This window comes from Eubalaena glacialis, chromosome 18, assembly GCF_028564815.1.
Source record: "Eubalaena glacialis isolate mEubGla1 chromosome 18, mEubGla1.1.hap2.+ XY, whole genome shotgun sequence".
NCBI lineage: Eukaryota > Metazoa > Chordata > Mammalia > Artiodactyla > Balaenidae > Eubalaena > Eubalaena glacialis.
The window spans coordinates 60,213,721-60,233,645 of NC_083733.1; the positions used below are offsets into that span (position 1 = coordinate 60,213,721).

Consider the following 19,925-nt stretch of genomic DNA (forward strand, 5'->3'; position numbering starts at 1 on the left):
GCATGCTGTGCAGCATGGTCAAAAAAATAAAATAAAATTTAAAAATGGGGAAACAATTTTTAGAAATATGGTGGTAAATACCAAAAAACAGCTAAAACATTTAAACTGTTTACCTGTGTGGAACAGGAATTGAGGTGGAAAAGGTTCAGTTTTCTTCTTTTTATCATAAATCATAGATATATTTGACTCTTTAAACTAAGTACTCATACTCCTTTCACAACGTTAGTAATTAATGTAATTTTTAAAACACAAATACATTTAGAAGACTTGTCCAAGCCAAATATTCCACCCAAAAGCCACAGAATACACATTCTTCTCAAGTGCACACGGAATGTTCTCCAGTATAGATTATAAGTTAGGCAACAAAACAAGCCTTAACAAATTTAAGAAGACTGAAAGCATATCAAGCATCTTTTCTGACCACACTGATATGAAGCTAGAAATCAATTATAAGAAAACTGGAAAATTCACAAATATGTGGAGATTAAACACCATGTATTGTACAACCAATGGGTCAATGAAGAAATCAGAAGAGAAATTTTAAAAAATAGTATGAGATGAATGAAAATGAAATAACAACATACCAAACCTCATGGGATGCAGCAAAAGCAGTTCTAAGAGGGAAGTTCATCATGATAAACACCTACCTCAAGAAACAAAAAAAATCTCAAATAAACAACCTAACTTCCAGAAATAGGACAAATGAAGCCCAAAGTTAGTAGAAGGAAGGAAATAACAAAGATCAGAGTAGAAATGAATGAAATAGAAACTAAAAAAACAATATAAAAGGTCAATGAAACCAAGAGCTGGTTCTTTGAAAATATAAACAAAATTGATAAACCTTTAGCTAGACTCACCAACAAAAAAAAAAAGAGAGAGAAATCAAAATCAGAAATGAAGGCGGAGGGGCTTCCCTGGTGGCACAGTAGTTAAGAATCCACCTGACAATGCAGGGGACATGGGTTCAAGCCCTGGTCCAGGAAGAGCCCACGTGCCGCGGAGCAACTAGGCCCGTGTGCCACAACTACTGAGCCTGCGCTCTAGAGCTCACAAGTCACAACTACTTAAGACCGTGCGCCTAGAGACCATGCTCTGCAATAAGAGGAGCCACCGCAATGAGAAGCCCATGCACCGCAACAAAGAGTAGCCCCTGCTCACCACAACTAGAGAAAGCCCGCGTGCAGCAACGAAGACCCAATGCAACCAAAAACAAATAAATTAAAAAAAAAAAAAATCCACCTGCCAGTGCAGGGGACACAGGTTCAATCCCTGGTCCAGGAAGATACAACATGCTGCAGAGCAACTAAGCCCTTGCACCACAACCACTGAGCCTGCACTCTAGAGCCCGCAAGACACAACTACTGAGCCCACACGCCACAACTACTGAAGCCGCGCGCCTAGAGCCCATGTTCCACAACAAGAGAAGCCACTGCAACGAGAAGCACGTGTACTGCAATGAAGAGTAGCCCCCCACTCACCACAACTAAAGAAAGCCCGTGTGCAGCAACGAAGACCCAACACAGCCAAGAATAAATAAATAAAATAAATAAATAAATAAAAAAGAAATGAAGAAGTTACGACTGATTCTACAGAAATACAAAGGATCATAAGAGACTATATGAACAATTACATGCCAATAAATTGGACCACCTAGAAGAAATGAATAGATCCCTAGAAATACACAACCTTCCAAGATTGGATCACGAAGAAATAGAAAATCTGAAGAGACAAATGACCACTAAGAAAATTGAATCAGTAATCAAAAACCTCCCAAAAAACAAAAGTCTGGGACCAGACAGCTTCACTGGTGAATTCTACCAAACATTCAAAGAAGAATTAATACCAATCCTTCCCAAACTCTTCCAAAAAACGGAAGAGGATAGAACACTTCCAAACTCATTTTATGAGGCCAGCATTACCCTAATACCAAAACCAAACAAGGACACCACAAGAAAAGAAAATTACAGGCCAATATCCCTGATGAACATAGACAGAAAAATCCTCAACAAAATATTAGCAAACCAAATTCAATAATACATTAAAAGGATCATACACCATGATCAAATGGGGTTTATTCCAGGGATGCAAGGATGACAAATCAATCAACGTGATACAACATATTAACAAAATGAAGGATAAAAATCATATATATGATCATCTCAATAGAAGTAGAGAAAGTATCTGACAAAATTCAGCATCCACTTATGATAAAAACTCTCAACAAAGTGGGTATAGAGGGAAAGTAACTCAACACAATAAAGGACGTATATGACAAGCCTACAGCTAACATCATACTCAATGATAAAAAGCTGAAAACTTTTCTTCTGAGATCAGGAACAAGACAAGGATGCCCACTCTCACCACTTTAATTCAACATAGTATTGGAAGTCCTACCCAGAGCAATTAGGCAAGAAAAAGAAATAAAAGCCATCCAAACCGGAATAAAAGAAGTAAAACTGTCACTATTTGCAGATGACATGATGTATCTAGAAAACCCTAAAGATTCCACCAAAAAACTGTTAGAACTAATAAATGAATTCAGTAAAGTTGCAAGATACAAAATCAATATACAGAAATCTGTTGTGTTTCTGTACACTAATAACAAACTAGCAGAAAGAGAAGTTAAGAAAAAAAATACCATTTACAACTGCATCAAAAAGAATAAAATACCTAGGAATTAATTTAACCAAGGGGGTGAAATATGCGTACACTGAAAATTATTAAGACATTGATGAAAGAAACTGAAGAATACACAAATAAATAGAAAGATAGTCTGTGTTCATGGATTGGAAGAATTAATATTATTGAAATGTACATACCACCCAAAGCAATCTACAGATTTAATGCAATTCCTATCAAAATACCAATGGCATTTTTCACAGAAATAGAACAAATGACTGTAAAATTTGTATGGAACCACAAAATATCCTGAATAGCCAAAGCAATCTTGAGAAAGAGGAACAAAGCTGGAGGCATCACACTCCCTGATTTCCAACTATATTACAAAGCTATAGTAATCAAAACAGTATGGTATTGGCATTAAAAACAGATAACAGATCAAGAGAACAAAATAGAGAGCCCCTGGGACTTCCCTGGCGGTCCAGTGGCTAAGACTCCACACTCCCAGGGCAGGGGGCCCAGGTTCGATCCCTGGTCAGGGAACTAGATCCCACATGCCATGACTAAGAGTTCACATCCCTCAACTAAAGATCCCGCATGCTACAACTAAGACCCAGCGCAGCCAAATACATAAATAAATAAATATTTAATTTAAAAAAATAGCCCCTAAATAAACTCACACATATATAGTCAATTAATTTATGACAAAGGAGCCAAGAATATACAATGGGGAAAGGACAGTCTCTTCAATAAAAGGCACTGGGAAAACTAGACAGCCACATGTAAAGAATGAAACTGGACCACTATTGTACACCATATAAAAAAATTAACTCAAAATGGATTAAATACTTGAATGTAAGGTCTGAAACCATCAAACTCCTAGAAGAAAACAGGTGATAAGCTCCTTAACATCAGTCTTGGCAATGATTTTTTGGATTTGACACCAAAAGCAAAGGCAACAAAAGCAAAAATAAACAAGTCAAACTAAAAAGCTTCTGCACAGTAAAGAGAACCATAAACAAAATGAAAAGGCAACATATGGAATGGGAGAAAATATTTGCAAATCATACATCTGATAAAGGGTTAATATCTGAAATATATAAAGAACTCATATAACTCAACAGCAGAAAAACCAAACAATTCAATTTAATGGGCAGAGGATCTGAATAGACATTTTTTCAAAGAAGACATACAGATGGCTAACAAGTACATGAAAAGATGTTCAACATTACTAATCATCAGGGAAATGTATCAAAACCACAATGAGCTATCATCTCACACCTATGAGAATGGCTATTACCAAAAAGACAAGAAATGACAAGTGATGGTGAGGATATGGAGAAAAGGGAACCCATGTACATTGTTGGTGGGACTGTAAACTGGTGCTGCCACTATGGAGAACAGTATGAAGGTTCCTCAAAAACTTAAAAATAGAACTATCGGGGCTTCCCTGGTGGCGCAGTGGTTGAGAATCTGCCTGCCAATGCAGGGGACACGGGTTCGAGCCCTGGTCCGGGAGGATCCCACATGCCGCGGAGCAACTAGGCCCGTGAGCCACAATTACTGAGCCTGCGCGTCTGGAGCCTGTGCTCCGCAACAAGAGAGGCCGCGATAGTGAGAGGCCCGCGCACCGTGATGAAGAGTGGCCCCCGCTTGCCACAACTAGAGAAAGCCCTCGCACAGAAACGAAGACCCAACACAGCCAAAAATAAATAAATAATTAAAATTAAATATTCACCTAAAAAAAAAACAAATAGGGGCTTCCCTGGTGGCGCAGTGGTTGAGAATCTGCCTGCCAATGCAGGGGACACGGGTTCGAGCCCTGGTCTGGGAAGATCCCACATGCCGCGGAGCAACTGGGCCCGTGAGCCACAATTACTGAGCCTGCGCATCTGGAGCCTGTGCTCCGCAACAAGAGAGGCCGCGATAGTGAGAGGCCCGCGCACCGTGATGAAGAGTGGCCCCCGCTTGCCACAACTAGAGAAAGCCCTCGCACAGAAACGAAGACCCAACACAGCCAAAAATAAATAAATAATTAAAATTAAATATTCACCTAAAAAAAAAAAACAAATAGGGGCTTCCCTGGTGGCGCAGTGGTTGAGAATCTGCCTGCCAATGCAGGGGACACGGGTTCGAGCCCTGGTCTGGGAAGATCCCACATGCCGCGGAGCAACTGGGCCCGTGAGCCACAATTACTGAGCCTGCGCGTCTGGAGCCTGTGCTCCGCAACAAGAGAGGCCGCGATAGTGAGAGGCCCGCGCACCGCGATGAAGAGTGGCCCCCGCTTGCCGCAACTGGAGAAAGCCCTCGCACAGAAACGAAGACCCAACACAGCCATAAATTAATTAATTAATTAATTAAATTAAAAAAAAAAAAAAGCACTATGAGGATTCAAAATCCCCAATATGTGCCATTTAAAAAAAAAAAAAAAAAATAGAACTACCATATGATCCAGCAATTCCACTTCTGGGTATTTATCTGAAGAAAACGAAAACAGTAACTCTCACCTTCTTTTTTTTTTTTTTTTCATAAATTTGTTTATTTTTCATTTTATTTTTGGCTGTGCTGGGTCTTCGTTGCTGCGCTCGGGCTTTCTTTAGTTGTGTCGAGCAGGGGCTACTCTTCGTTGCAGTGCATGGGCTTCTATTGCGGTGGCTTCTCTTGTTGCGGAGCACGGGCTCTAGGCGCGCGGGCTTCAATAGATGTGGTGCATGGGCTCCAGTAGTTGTGGCTCGCAGGCTCTAGAGCGCAGGCTCAGTAGCTGTGGTGCACGGGCTTAGTTGCTCCGCGGCATGTGGGATCTTCCCGGACCAGGGCTCGAACCCGTGTCTCCTGCATTGGCAGGCGGATTCTTAACCACTGCGCCACCAGGGAAGCCCATCACCTTCTTCTCCAAGAAACGAAGTATGGATTTATAGAAAGATTTGGATACCAGAGCAATGCACCCTGCCCCCCACATGCCTGGTCCATTTAGGGGGAAGCTTCCTTCAACTGCCAGGCCAGGGACCTGCTCTGCATTCAGCCATCCAGGGGTGCACCCTGAGCACCAGCCACCCCTGAGGGGCTGACCCTCAAGACCATCAGGACTCATGAGGGGAGTTTACGGGTGACTTCTAGGGTGAGAGGCACATGAGTGGTGCATGACACCATTTGGTGACCCAAAGGTTTATGGCCATGTGACAAGGTCACCTGAATAATCCTCCTGGGGAAGACAGGTTCTTGGGAAATTAATCAGGAGGTATCTCAGATGGCATCTGAGGAGCCTTTGGATCTTTTTTGGGAAGCTTCGCTGTTGCAGAGTGGGTGTGTGCCAGCCAGGAGAACCCTGCAGGGCAGTGGGCCCTGCCAGCAGCCAGTGTAATAGGGCCAAGGGCCCGCTTCAGCTGCAGGACCCTGCTCCTCACTTTCTCCGGTAACGACCTCACCCGGGGCCCACTGCACCCAGTCCTCACTCTTCTCTCCTCTGTCTCCTGCTGTGGTCATTCTCTTAACGGGTTGTCCTCCCTGAGCCAAGAACCCCAGGGTGAGTGTAGGGGTGAGGAGGTGTGAAGGCTGGGATCTTCTGAGGGGAGGCGAACAAGTGAGGTGGGTTGTGGGTATGACAGCCTTCCAAGCGGGAGTTTTCATCTGCAGATCTATGATCATAAGCTGCAAAATCAACGTGGCGTATGATGACCAGATTCTCTTTAAAGAAAACAAATTTAAATTCCCATTGTATAATCCCAATTATATAAAATTCTAGAAAATGCAAGCTACTCTCTAGCAGATCAGTGGTTGCCTGGGGATCGGGGAGTCAAGGGCAGGGGCTGGGATTACAAGGGGCATGTGGATACTTTGGAGGTGATGGAGATGTTCACTCTCTAGATTGTGGTGATGGTTTCACGGGTGTACATGTCTATCAAAACTTATCAAATTGTATACTTTAAATATGTGCAGTTTATTGTGTATCAAGTCTACCTCAATAAAGCCATTAAAAACTGAAACAAACAGAAGAGAATAAAAAAGAACAGGATAGACAAAGCCAGGCAGGAAGGAAGAGGAGCAGGCGTTAGCCGGTTGAAGGGACAAACACCACGGGAGGTGAGCGGCAGTCCCCAGAAGGGGGATAAGAGCTGAACTAGAGTGAGGAGGGGAGGGGGCGAAGGCACCCCCAGGCAGGGAGCCCCGCCACCCAGCTCTGCCCAGGCTGAGCTGTTTCGGGTCCCCAGGCGATGTGCAGGTGACCCAAGTGGAGACAGCATGGCCCCGGACCTCAAGGACAGCACGTGGAGCTGCTGTGGGCGCTACTACTCCTTCCATCGGGACTGCTCAGTTGAGACAAAGGAGTCCCTGGTCATCCCCGAGGACAAATCCAAGGCAGAATAGGAAAAATGCAGGAAATGCAACAGGAGGAATGTCTAGACTCTGGGAAGGCATCGTCCCCTACCCCTGACTCCCTCCTCTTCCTTCCTGAGCCTTCACTTTGAGGACACGGCCTGGAGTCACCCAGTGGCCTCTTCTTTCCAAGAATCTAAGTTATGGGCCACAGGTTCCTGCGGTGTGATCTTGAGTAAGACATTTCCTATTTCTGGGCCTTGGGCTCCTTGTCTGCAAAACAGACCTAATTCGAGAAGCCTCCAGCTCTAGCTGGGGAGAAAGGATGATGGCCCAATGGCCAGGGAAGATGAAGCATGCAGTTCTGGAACCCCTTACCCAGAACTCTCCTTGTGGCAGGGGAGATTTCTTTCTGTTAGCAAGTGAACACACTGAGCTGAAGGCCCCAGTTTGCTGAGTTCACCCCAAAGATGGTGCAGAAACTCCTCTCTGTACCTTCTCCTTCCTCGCAATTCTGAGCTGCAGGCCTGTCCCCTGGTCCTAACACCAGAGAGGCAACAGATCCAAGAGGGGAAAGCTGGGCATTCAAGGATGTTCTTGGCAGTGAGGTTGAGAGTGGTAATAAGTGGGAAACAACTCAACTGCCAGAAGTAGATGATTTCCAGTTTGTGCATGTAACAGTCCCCTGTGACTGGGCTTTCCTATACCGAGAGGCTGCAGAGCTCTAAAGGGTACTTCCCCGACTGCCCAGCCCCGTGGGCCCAGGATGTGAGTTAGAGTTGGCCAATGAGACACATCACCCAGGATCTGCAAGGAGACATGAGTGAGACAGGTCCCCCAGCTGCAGCTTTGCACGGGTTCTGCTGGCGAAGGTAGGTTAGGGACATCAGGGTTTCCCAAGGTGAACTTCCAGTGTCCTATCACCAACTTCATGGGTGTCATGGCTTCTTGGCGCCTGGATGGCATTAAATTGATGCGTTCTTCAACAGAAAAATCAAGTAGGCAGCCTCAGAGGCAGCAGCTCCTCTGGTGGGTCAGTTGTGTAGTGTTGTTCCTGGAAGCCTAGCCAAGAGGCATTTCCTATAGCCCTTCTGATGACTGTGCAAGCCTCATTCTTTGTATTAAGTTGCTTTCTGCCTAATTTATTTTGAAATGCGTCAAAAATAAGATAGACTGATGGATGGATAGAGGGATGGACTAATGGATCAAAATGTGGTAAAGAAAGTACATTAAAGTGTTACTGGGAGAATCTTTGTGGTGGATATGTGGGTGTTCAAATGTAAACCTCTTTTAATGTTGCTGTATGTTTGGAAATGTTTATCATAAAATGTTGAGAAACATCCTTTCTTCTAAAAGAGCTGGAGGGTTTTATCTATCCTGTAGGTGAACCCTGATGATGCAGTGGCTCTCAGAAATGATGAAAGCTCTCTATGGCTGATGTGGAAATGGGCCCTGAATATAACAGGTGAACTGAGCAGCTGTCTGGTTCTTAGCTGGGTGCCCAGCACAGGGGAGAAATCTCCTCTCCAGGAACAGGACGCTCTCAAGGGCCACGGGGTCTCCAACTCCCTCTGCTGGCCTGAGATGAAGGTGGGACATACTCCCTCTGGCTCCCTCATGCAGGATAACCTGATGTTTTAAGAGTTAGTGCTGGTGGGGCTTTCTTGGTGGCGCAGCCGTTAAGAATCCGCCTGCCAATGCAGGGGACACGGGTTCGAGCCCTGGTCCGGGAAGATCCCACACGCCACGGAGCAACTAAGCCCGTGTGCCACAACTACTGAGCCTGCGTGCCACAACTACTGAAGCCCGTGCACCTAGAGCCCGTGCTCTGCAACAAGAGAAGCCACCGCAATGAGAAGCCCGTGCACTGCAACAAAGACCCAATGCAGCCAAAAATAAATTAAATAAATAAATAAATAAATAAATTTATTTAAAAAAAGGAGTTAGTGCTGGGATTCAGGGGTTCGAAGGCTGGAGGCCCAGCGACACTCCCTGTAGAAGCCTCAGTTTCCCCCTTTATAAAAAGGGTTTAATAATAATCCTTACCCATAGGGTGTGTGACATCCATCAAGAAGGTTTCCACACAGGGCATCCACTGTCGTTGTTATAATTAGCCCTGGGCTGGGGCTGCTGAATCTCAAAATTGAAAAGCTTTCACCCGGTGTGGTACAGGGGAGCTGACAGAAGATACAGTGGGGTGTGCTCCTCCAGGCCTGGGAGATGAGGTCACCGTTAGCAATACCCAGCGGGTCCTCTTTCCTCCTGCGAATGCCAAGACCACAGGATTGGAGACAGGCCAGGCCTGGATCCAATCTCCACATCCTCCGTGAACCCCCTTTTCCCTCACTGCAGAATGACTGGTAAAAACAGCCCTCAAGAAGAAGGGAGAGCTCTTCCTACAGTAGATTTCCAATTAATAAATGGAGAAGGAGGGACTTCCTCGGTGGCTCAGTGGTTAAGAATCCGCCTGCCACTGCAGGGGACACGGGTTCGAGCCCTGGTCCGGGAAGATCCCACATGCCGCGGAGCAACTAAGCCCGTGTGTCACAACTACTGAGCCTGCGCTCTAGAGCCCGCAAGCCACAACTACTGAGCCCACGTGCCTAGAGCCTGTGCTCCCTAACAAGAGAAGCCACCGCAATGAGAAGCCAGCGCACCTCAACAAAGACCCAATGCAGCCAAAAATAAAAAAAAATAAAATAAACTAAATAAATAAATAAATAAAATAAAATAAAATAAATGGAGAAGGAAAGAGGGAAAGACAAAATCAACACTGGACAAATGCCACAATAATAACTGTTGCAGATAAGATCCACAGATGATGCTAAAATTAGTGGGCAGAAGTTTGAGGAGAAACAGCCTATCTGTATAGTCTCAAAATGTCTTCCCCAAGAGATTTATTTCATTTTATGTTTTATTGAGGTATAATTAACATACAGTATTACATTAGCTTCAGGTGTACAACCTAATGATTTGGTATTTGTATACATTTCAAAATTAGATTAACTGCAAAGGGAAAGATACTAACTTTATACTGGAAAAACCTAGCAGACACCACCTCGACCACGTGACCAAGGTCAATATGACCAGAAATCAGACAGGCTGATATCATGAACCCCCTGACGTGGTGCACGGAGAAGCACACAACATTGGTTCTGCGGTATGTTTGCCAAAAATGTGGAACTTCTTTCCAATCGTGAGAAAGCATCAGACAAACGCAGATCAAAGGACAGCGTACAAAATTAACTAACCAGTATTCTTCCAAAGGGTCAAGGTCATGAAAGACAAAGACAGACCGAGAAACTATCACAGATTAAAGGAGACTACAGAGACATGACAACTAATTCAGGATACTGGATGAGATCCTGGGACAGAATAAGGACTTTGGAGGAAGAACTGGTGAAATGTGAATGACGTGTGTGGTTACGTTACCAGCACTGCACTCGTGTTCATTCCCCGGGTTTGCCCCCTGTATTGTGTTTATATAAGATGCTATCATGGAAGGAAGCTGACGGAAAGGTCTGCAGGAACTCTGTACCATTTTTACAACTTTTCTGTAAATCTACACTGAGCTAAAAGTAAAAAGATAAAAAAAGAAATAGCCTCCAGGTGGCAAGACTGGGAGGAAATGGACCCTCGCGAACATTCGTGGCTGCCAGTGGAAATCTTTTGCACACCCTTGAGTCAGCAATTCTGCTTTTGGGGATGGATGACAGATTTCAGTCATGCAGGTGTGAAAGGCTTGCCTGGCACGTTAGTCCTGCAGCACCGTTTACGACAACAATAAAAAAGCCAGGAAAGACCCTACAGGACTATCTACGGTCTCATAAATTACAATAATTCTGTCGGCAGCTGAAATAAAGAGTAGGGAAGTTTTTTTATGTGCTGATAGATAATTCTCTCCAGGATAACATATAACATGGTCAGTGAAAAGCAGTGAGGACCAGCACAGTGTATACTATTTGCTATATCCGTGGAAAAAAAAAGGGGAGGGGGGCGTTGCATATCAGCATCTGCTTGGAAATGCATAGTTGTTTTTTATTTTTTCTGGAAAATACTCAAGATAACAGTGGTTGCCTCTGTGGAGGAGAACAGGGTGCCTGGGCAACAGAAGTAGAGGGAGAATTTCTCCTACATACTCTTGTGAACCTTAAACCATGTGAACTTAAAAACAAAAACCAAAAATGAAACAGAGAATTAAAATTTTTTCCAAAAATTCAACAAATAATCCTGGACCCAGGATTTGTGGCCAAACCTGTTTAGATGAAATACTCTGCTCTTCCCTCAAGCCCCACTAAGATGGCAATCAGGTGGAAAGAAGCCAGAAGCCACAAGAACAGAGGGAAGAGGGAGGAGCGGCCTGGAGGGGAGCAAGTCAGGGCAGGCCCAGAGGCCGGAAGCAGACGGTTGAAAGGCAACTGACAGAGCCGGCGGGAAGGAGACCTAGGCACCCATGGGTGGGTGTGTCTGGGGGGGGGCCAGGGTGCAGGCAGCTGAACTAGGAGAGACTCGGATGGCATGCACCAGTCCCTCTGAGAGTGGGGATAAGCTGAGGACATCCAGAACTCCTCCCCAACCTGACAGGAAGCCGCAGAGGGTGAAGCAGGGGGACTCCAGGAACAGCCAAGGGGGCGGGCGCCATGCTGAAAACACGTCTGACCCTCTCGCCTGGGGCTGCTGGCCAATGCACAGAGGTCAAGAGTAAACCCCAGCGGCCCCAGCTGGAGTTGATGAGAGTGAGGTCACACCTTCCACTGAGGTACAGAAAGGGGCTCTGCTCAGCTGTGACCTTGGTAATCCAGGGAGATGGGAAAGATCTAGGCCAAGGACATCCCGGTGGCTCCCAGGCCCCCTCTCCTCTCTTCAGGAACACAGAGACCCCTCCTCTCTCTCCCTCTAAAGCCCTGGTGAAGTGGGTATCTGCCCAGCAGCCACTTCTCTTTTTCTGGAAACTTCCCCTGACTCTCCTTTGAGGAAGGCCCTCCCCTCAATGTTCCCTCATGTTGTTCAGGTAAAACCGATCCTACCCTCACGTTTAGATGTTGGCATTCAGCCCTGGGATTTTTCCTGGAATTTCAGGAACGAGGCCCTCTCCTTCTTCTGGTGTTGCTTAGTGAGTGGGCTGTGAACCCAGAGCTACTGAGGCCATGTGATCCCCAAAGGGAGAGACTGCCTGAGAAAGAAGACAGCACAGAGAAACACAGGGCCCAGGGATCGGACTGTGCCTTCCAGGAATTGTCTGAGTTCCTGAATCTAGCTGAGCCTGAAGCTATATACTTCCGGAGCTTTTCTGCATCTGACCATTAGCTTACAATTCTGCCACTTGTAAAGAGTTGAGGGAGGAGTTCAGAGTGAGGTCATCACTCCTTCTTGACAAATACTGAGAGACAGGAGTTTCAAGGAGCACTGAGGGGGAAATTCCTAGAAGTGTGTACCCATGAATGTGTATATACAACAGGACGCCAACATCACAGAAAAGAGGCTAGATAGGTCTTCTGCACTGAACAGCTGTTACTTTTATAAGCAGAAATCAACTTTCTTTGAAAAATAATACAGCAAATTAATTCCTTGCTGTCCTTGATTTCTTTTGTCACCATGACATATTGTCCCTGCTGCCTTCAGGATCAAGTCCAAATGTATTAACATGGCCCTGTGTGATCTGTCCTTGGATGGCCATCCAGTCTCTCCTCTTGCCACTTTCAGCCCCACCGTCTACATTTCAGCCCCAGCAGCCTCGGCTGATTCCCCTCGCTCACACCTTGACCCTTGCACATGCTGTTACCTGTGCCTCTTTCTTTCCACTTTGGCTCACTTCTCCTTGAGCTCTGCTATATCCCCTTCTCCCAAAAGCCCTCCCCAAACCCACAGACTGGCTAAGGTCCCCTCCAGGCTTCCCCAGCCCAGCACTGACCCACTGACCACTCTGGATCGTCTGGAGAAGGGCCTGTCTCCCCTCTGAACTGTGAGACCCATGAGGGCAGGGCTGTGTCCCCACCACTGCTCAGCACAGGACCCAGCACAGAGAAGTTTCTGGGGAGTGCTGGATGCATGGATGAGATAGGGATGAATAAAACAAGGCAGGGACAGGGTTTGTTTCACCCCTGTGTCCCCAGCACTCAGCACAGGTATAGAGAAGATGCTCATGGGAGATATGTTGAAAGAACGAGACCAAAAGTGAAAAGTCTGAGGTATAAAAACGTATCAGCTTGGTGACAAAAAGATGCTTTATTCAATCAATGCTGTTGGGACAACTGGACAGACAACTAGGAAAGAAAATAAGATGGATCCCGAGTGGGCTGAGGTATCGGCGGGAGAGTCGGGTGGCGGAAGAAGCCCTTACGGGGACTGGAGCTGCGGATTAAGCCTGAATAAGATGACAACTTCCCGGGACTTCCCTGGTGGTCCAGTGGTTAAGACTCCACGCTCCCAAGGCAGGGAACACGGGTTCGATCCTTGGTCAAGGAACTAAGATTCCCGCATGCTTTGTGGTATGGCCAAATAAAATAAAATTTTTAAAAAAAAGAATATTTACCCTGGTGGCGCAGTGGCTGAGAGTCTGCCTGCCAATGCAGGGGACACGGGTTCGAGCCCTGGTCTGGGAGGATCCCACATGCCGCGGAGCGACTAGGCCCGTGAGCCACAATTGCTGAGCCTGCGCGTCTGGAGCCTGTGCTCCGCAACAAGAGAGGCCGTGACAGTGAGAGGCCCGCGCACCGCGATGAAGTGTGGACCCCACTTGCCGCAACTAGAGAAAGCCCTCGCACAGAAACGAAGACCCAACACAGCCATAAATAAATAAATAAATAAATAAATAAATAAAAATTAAAAAAAAAAAAAAAGAATATTTAAAAGATGACAACCTCCCACAAGCACTGAGATTTCGTGGCAGAGCCCATGGGGAAAAAGCCAGTGGGAAGCCTAGCCGGCACTGACAAAGTCCTGGGCAAGAAGCTGGAGGAAAAGGGGCTTTGACAAGGCCTATGTGGTTCTTGGCTAGCTTCTGGTGCTAAAGAAAGATGAAGACCTCTTCCGGGAATGGCTGAAGGACACATGCGGCGCCAACGCCAAGCAGTCCCGGGACTGCTTCGGGTGCCTGTGAGAGTGGTGCGACGCTTTCCTGTGATGCTCTCTGGGGAGCCCTGATCCCGAGCCCCAGCACTGAGTCTCCAGAGTTTGCAGCCAAGTGAGGACTCCTCCCCCATCCTCTCCAAGGGAAAAGACTGTTGTGGTCGTGCAGACCTCCCGTATTCTCCAGGGTCTTTTGGGAGCTCTCTCCCCTCATCATTTCAACTTTTTTGGAATTCTCAGCCTTGCATGCATCTCCCTTCTCCTTTCCCTGCCAAGTTTTGAGTCAGCTCTTTTTGGCAGAACGGTTACTGTCCTTGTAAAGTTTTTTAAGTCAATAAGGTCAATGGCCTTTGGGCAGCTGGGGGAAGATGGATCCCTACCTCACACCTAACACCCAAAATAAATTCCTGATCCATCAAAGACTGAAACACACACACAAATAAGACTGTAAAATTACTAGAAGATTATCTCATTCTTTCTTTGAGTTTCTGGTGGCAGAAGATCTGACACTCAGTGGCCTGTAAGAACCTGGGCTGCCAAGGAGCCCCGAGATTTCTGCTGAGACCTTCAATGGACAAATGATGTTATAGTAACATCTCTGTGTTTCCTCGACAATGATGGAAGCCCTTTTGTCCTCAGAGTCCTTAGATAATTTTCCTTTCACTATTCAATAAAGGTGATGAAAAACAAAAAATAAAAAAATAAAACTACTAGAAGAAAATGTGAGAGAAATCATTTGTAATCTAGAAAGGGATAGTCTTTCTAAGGATGCCACAAAACCTAAAGGTCATAAAAGAAAAGATGAATAGATTTGACTAAACGAAAAAAAAAAAGGAAAAGTTTTTACATGGCAAAAAAAACCCAAACAAATCTCACAATAAACAAAGTCAAATGACGATACTGGAAAAAAAATTTGCTAATTTTCTTATCAAAAGAGCTTCTATAAATTAATTAGACAAAGACCCCCAACAACTTGCTAGAAAAATGGGCCAAGGCTCCAGACTGATCACTGAAAAATTCAAATGACTCCTAAACAGATGAAGAGACGTACAACTTTGTTCACAAAGAAATGCAATTTAAAACTAAAATGAGAAATTGATTTCCACTTCTCAGATTAGCAAAGATCAACAACGATACTAGCCCTGTGCACGGGCAGAGGGAGGGGACCTTGCTGCTGGAGGGAGAAGGTGGAGGCAGCTGGACAGTGTCCCCAAACCACAGCTCACACTCCCACAGACCCATACCCAGGACCCACAGACACATACTCAGGAATAATTACAGGGAGACACCCTTGTGTGGGAGCCAAATTAGCATCTTATGGTTTCTGTGTACTCTCAACAAATCTTGGAAAAACTATGCACCCTCTTTATACACTTTGAGGTCTTCATATCCATTTTTTCATCCTAAGTTTAAATTATTGCAAAGAACTTGACTTTTGGCATATGACAGATAATGAATTTTAAAAGAAATCCATTGCATCACTTTTTTAAGCATATGCAAAGGACTAAAGAGCCAGACAAATGTTATACCTACCACGGTTCATTTTAAAGATACACCAAGCAGCTCTTCTTTAACAGTGTTCGCATTGTTCCTCACTCTCTTGATGTTCAATCTACATTCTACTTTCTCTACACAATTTTATCCTAACATTTTTATGCTCAAACGTCCTATTATATTTCTCTGAAACAAAAAATGTGCCTATAAATTAAAATCAAAATTTTCACTCCTCGTGCTCTTAAATTTTTCTCTAAGATTGAGTCACTCTTACAATTACTATTAGTATATCACTGATCAAAACAGCATATATTACACAATTTAATATATAACTATTAAGCATAAAAAGTAAATTTTGACCACAGATGCATGCCTTAATAAGGTGGACTGGGGAAAGCATTCCTGCCATCAATATTTCAAATTGTTCCTTTGTTATGCTGGTTGTTTTTATACCTGGGGCAATGCATCACCAAGAAGGGAGAGGCGATTTGCCTTTCTTTTCATACTTCTCCCATAATTTCTTTTCTTGGGAGCAGAGCCATCGGAAAGGGAGGGAAGGGAGGGACGGAGGGAGGGAGGGAGGAAACCCAGCAGATTCCTCAGGCAAGTCAGGTGAAGCTAGAGCTCTGGAAAGGATTCCCTTAAAACTCTCCTTGCAGGAGTGCGGGTAGTTGGGGTAAATTCACATACAACAGCATGAAGGCTGCCTGCCAAGTGCCACATAGACTGGAACACTGAAGGCAGCATTCTTTGGGAGAGCATAACCCAGAAATAACCTAAATGTCCACCAACAGGGGCCTGGTACGACCACACTAAGTACCAAGTGCTACGAAAAAGAATGTGGGATGAATTTTCAAGGTTATGTAGTTAAAGAGGAAAAAAATAGGGCACAAAACGAGGTGAACAGTACACAACCTTTTATGTGAGTTACACATATGCATACAGTACACCTGGTTATGCACAGAACACCTCTGGAGGGTATCTGGGGAGTGAGCTTTGGTGGTTTCCTTTCTAACCTCTGACCTCCTACTCTTCCCATCACCCTCTGCCCCAGCCACACAGGCCTCCTCACTGTTCCTGGAACCCAGCAGGCATGCTCTAGCCTCAGGGCCTTTGCACTTACTGTACCTTATGCCTGAAACACTACTCTCCAAACATCCATACTTCCTCATTTTACTCAAGTCTCTGTAATCACCTCCTCAGGGAGGGCTTCCTAAACCCACTCTAATAGAGCAAATACCTTCTCCCATTACACCTAATCCTTCTTCTTCCCTGTTTCATTTTTCCCTTAGTACCACCTAACATGTAATATATTTACTTTCTTTTTTCTTTTTTTTAATAAATTTATTTATTTATTTTTGGCTGTGTTGCGTCTTTGTTGCTGTGTGTGGGCTTTCTCTAGTTGCGGTGAACAGGGGCTACTCTTCGTTGCAGTGCGCGGGCTTCTCGTTGCAGTGGCTTCTCTTGTTGAGGAGCATGGGCTCTAGGCGTGCGAGCTTCAGTAGTTGTGGCTCGTGGGCTCAGTAGTTGTGGCTCGTGGGCTCTAGAGCACAGGCTCAGCAGTTGTGGCGCATGGGCTTAGTTGCTCCAAGGCAAAGTGGAAATAGAGACACAGATGTAGAGAACAAACATATGGATACCAAGGGGGAAAGGGGGGTGGGATGAATTGGGAGATGGGAATTGACATATATACACTATTGATATTATGTATAAAATAAATAACTCATGAGAACCTACTGTACAGCACAGGGAACTCTACTCAATGCTCTGCGGTGACCTAAATGGGAAGGAAATCCAAAAAAGAGGGGATATATGTATACGTATAGCTGATTCACTTTGCTGCAGAGTAGAAACAAACACAACATTGTAAAGCGACTATACTCCAATAAATAAATAAATAAACATCCAGTATAAATTAAAAAATAAAAAATAAGAGGCACAAGGGAAGCAGCTAACGAGGCTAAGAGCTTAGTGTGCTCTAGAGTCGGGTGTTCCTGCATTCAAGTTCTGGCCCTGCTACTTACATGCTGTGTGAGCTCGGGGAAGCTTCTCAACCTCTCTGCACCTCCACTTCCTCTTTTTCAAAATGGGGATCATAATCCCTGGCTGGCAGGGATGTTGGTGCGTTCAAGGCTTGTACATGAATTAACTGTCTAGTGGGAGATTCAGCATGGCTGCCTGCAGAGACTGGGAATGGGGTTATGCACGGTGAGTGCAAACTAAAACTAGACAATCTGGTCCTAGCTCTACCACTCAGCACCTGTGTGCCCTCAGGCAGGTTACTTAACAGCTCTGCTGAGTTTCTTCATCTGTTTAAGTATGTTAGTGATGGCAATCTACCTCACGGGGTGTGGGGAGAATAAATTAATATACAGAAAGACTACAACAACCTTAGCGCTCATTACTATTAATACTACTTTATACCATTCTGTACTGTCTTATTAACTCCATCCTCTCCTGCCATTAGTCTAGAAGCTATATTCATTCACCACCCTGCCCTCCCATATAGCAAGGGATGGTATGTAACTAAATTCTGGCCAATTAGCGGTGAGGGGAGTCCCCTGGGGGCTTCTGGGAGAATATTTGTCTCCTTGAAGAGCTTTCTCTCATTTCCCTAGAATCCCCGTCCCACATATAAACGCGTGTGCACGCACACACACACACACACACACACTTTCTCCCTTTGGACACTGCAGTATAAAGGTACGATGCCTGGAGCTCCAGTAGCCTCTTTGAGGCCTTGAGGGGAGTTACTGCCTGAACACCAAGATGGTAGAGACAGAAAGAGTCCTCAGGTCCCTAATAACATCACCAAGCCACCAAACAACCACAAAGCCACCTTCCTCCACCAACAATAAACATCCCTTAGACTTAAGATTTGGTTAAGATTTATTGGCTGGGTTTTCGATTAATCACAGATGAGCACAAACTGATTTGTGTCTTGTTCTTTCTTTCACGATAAGCATATATTACTTTTGTAAATTTAGTAAGTCCCCCCAAAAAACTTCAGAGGAAAAAACCCCTAAAACCCCAAAATAAAATAAAAATTTGATTCAATTTTAAAAAGAAAAGAGATAAAAATGGCAACACACGCAGCACAGAATTCAGCACACACTAGGCCTTCGGTAGAAGGTAGCTGCTGTGGCTGTGTGCTCATCAAAGGCAGGACCGAGGTGGGTCTGGAAGCCGGAAGATCACTGAGGAAAGAGCGGGAGTGGGGGGCTCTGAAGAAATCACCAGCTACGTGGAGGCTTAGGGGTCTGAGGTGGGGTCAGCTGGAGCCAGGGCAGCAGGAACAAAGGAGGAACCAAGAAGTTAGAAACGAGGGGTAAGACCCTAGTTAGAGACAGAAGCACATCCTGGGAGGCCGAGAACATTGGGGTAGACCAAGGAGTCTCAAGGACAGGTGAACAAAGAGGGGTGAACAAGGTGTTTCTCTGGAGCATAGGAAGAAAATATCAACTTCCGGGTTATGTTTGGTTTGAAGAAAGAGAAGAGAAGGGAAAGAAGAGGAAGAGGAGAAAGGAAGGAGAGGAGGAAAAGAAGAAGAAATTAAGCTTTACTAGGCATACAGAGACACACCCAGATGGACTACAGAGAAGCCCTCTAGCGCCCCTCAGCCGCAGGTGCCAGCATCCTCAGGCGCTGGACCTAAAGGCTAAAGGACTGACACGGGCGCCCTCTCCTGTCCATTCAGCGCATTGCAGCCTGGGCAAATTGATTCCCGGGGACATTCTCAGGTTGCAAATCAAGTCCTCACACAGGGCGTCTTAAAGAGTCCTGCTCAGAAACAAAGGACTGAAGATTTAACAAGGCCAGCACCAGAAAATTCCAACAAACGCCTCTGCGTATTTAGGGTGGGAATGAAAGCTGAGCAGGGGGATTAAATTCAGCTGACGGCACACTTCTCTCATTTGGTCTGTAGCTCAGTTAGGACTTTGCCAGCTGTGACAGCCGTGCACAAAGAATGTCAAAACGACTCTCAAAGATGGTTACACTGAGAGTTTCCAAATGCATTAACAATGCCTGTATAAGAAAATATTTTTAGTGAGAGCAAAAATATTTGGAGGGCTATGAATACATAAAATTAAAACTTTATTATTAAAATATTAATTTCGAAAAATAAAATATTAATTTCATCTCTTCCAATTTTTGAATGTTTTTAAATGCACATAATATATTCACAGTAATATATGTCAGTACAATTTATGACTCCTAAATAACTATGTATACACATTCATATTACACACACACACACACACACACACACACACATACATTCATACTAGGGGAGAACTGTCAGAATGTTTCCTTGATAGGAGAGCATAATAAAACTGTTTGGAGGTCACCAACAGCAGCCCGCTGTCATGTAACATAACTGATGTGGTGCTCTGGAGATTATAAATAGACTCCAGGGAAGTGGTTTTCAA

The 19,925-nt window shown here is 45.0% G+C and overlaps 1 protein-coding gene and 1 pseudogene across 1 annotated transcript in view; one reads left to right on the top strand and one right to left on the bottom strand.

Annotated features, from left to right (window-relative positions):
- OPA3 (outer mitochondrial membrane lipid metabolism regulator OPA3) overlaps nucleotides 1–19,925 on the bottom strand; it is a 44,896-nt gene that overhangs the window by 16,412 nt on the left and 8,559 nt on the right. The gene's annotated exons all lie outside the window — the stretch shown is intronic.
- Nucleotides 13,786–14,056, top strand: LOC133078615 (barrier-to-autointegration factor-like; annotated as a pseudogene).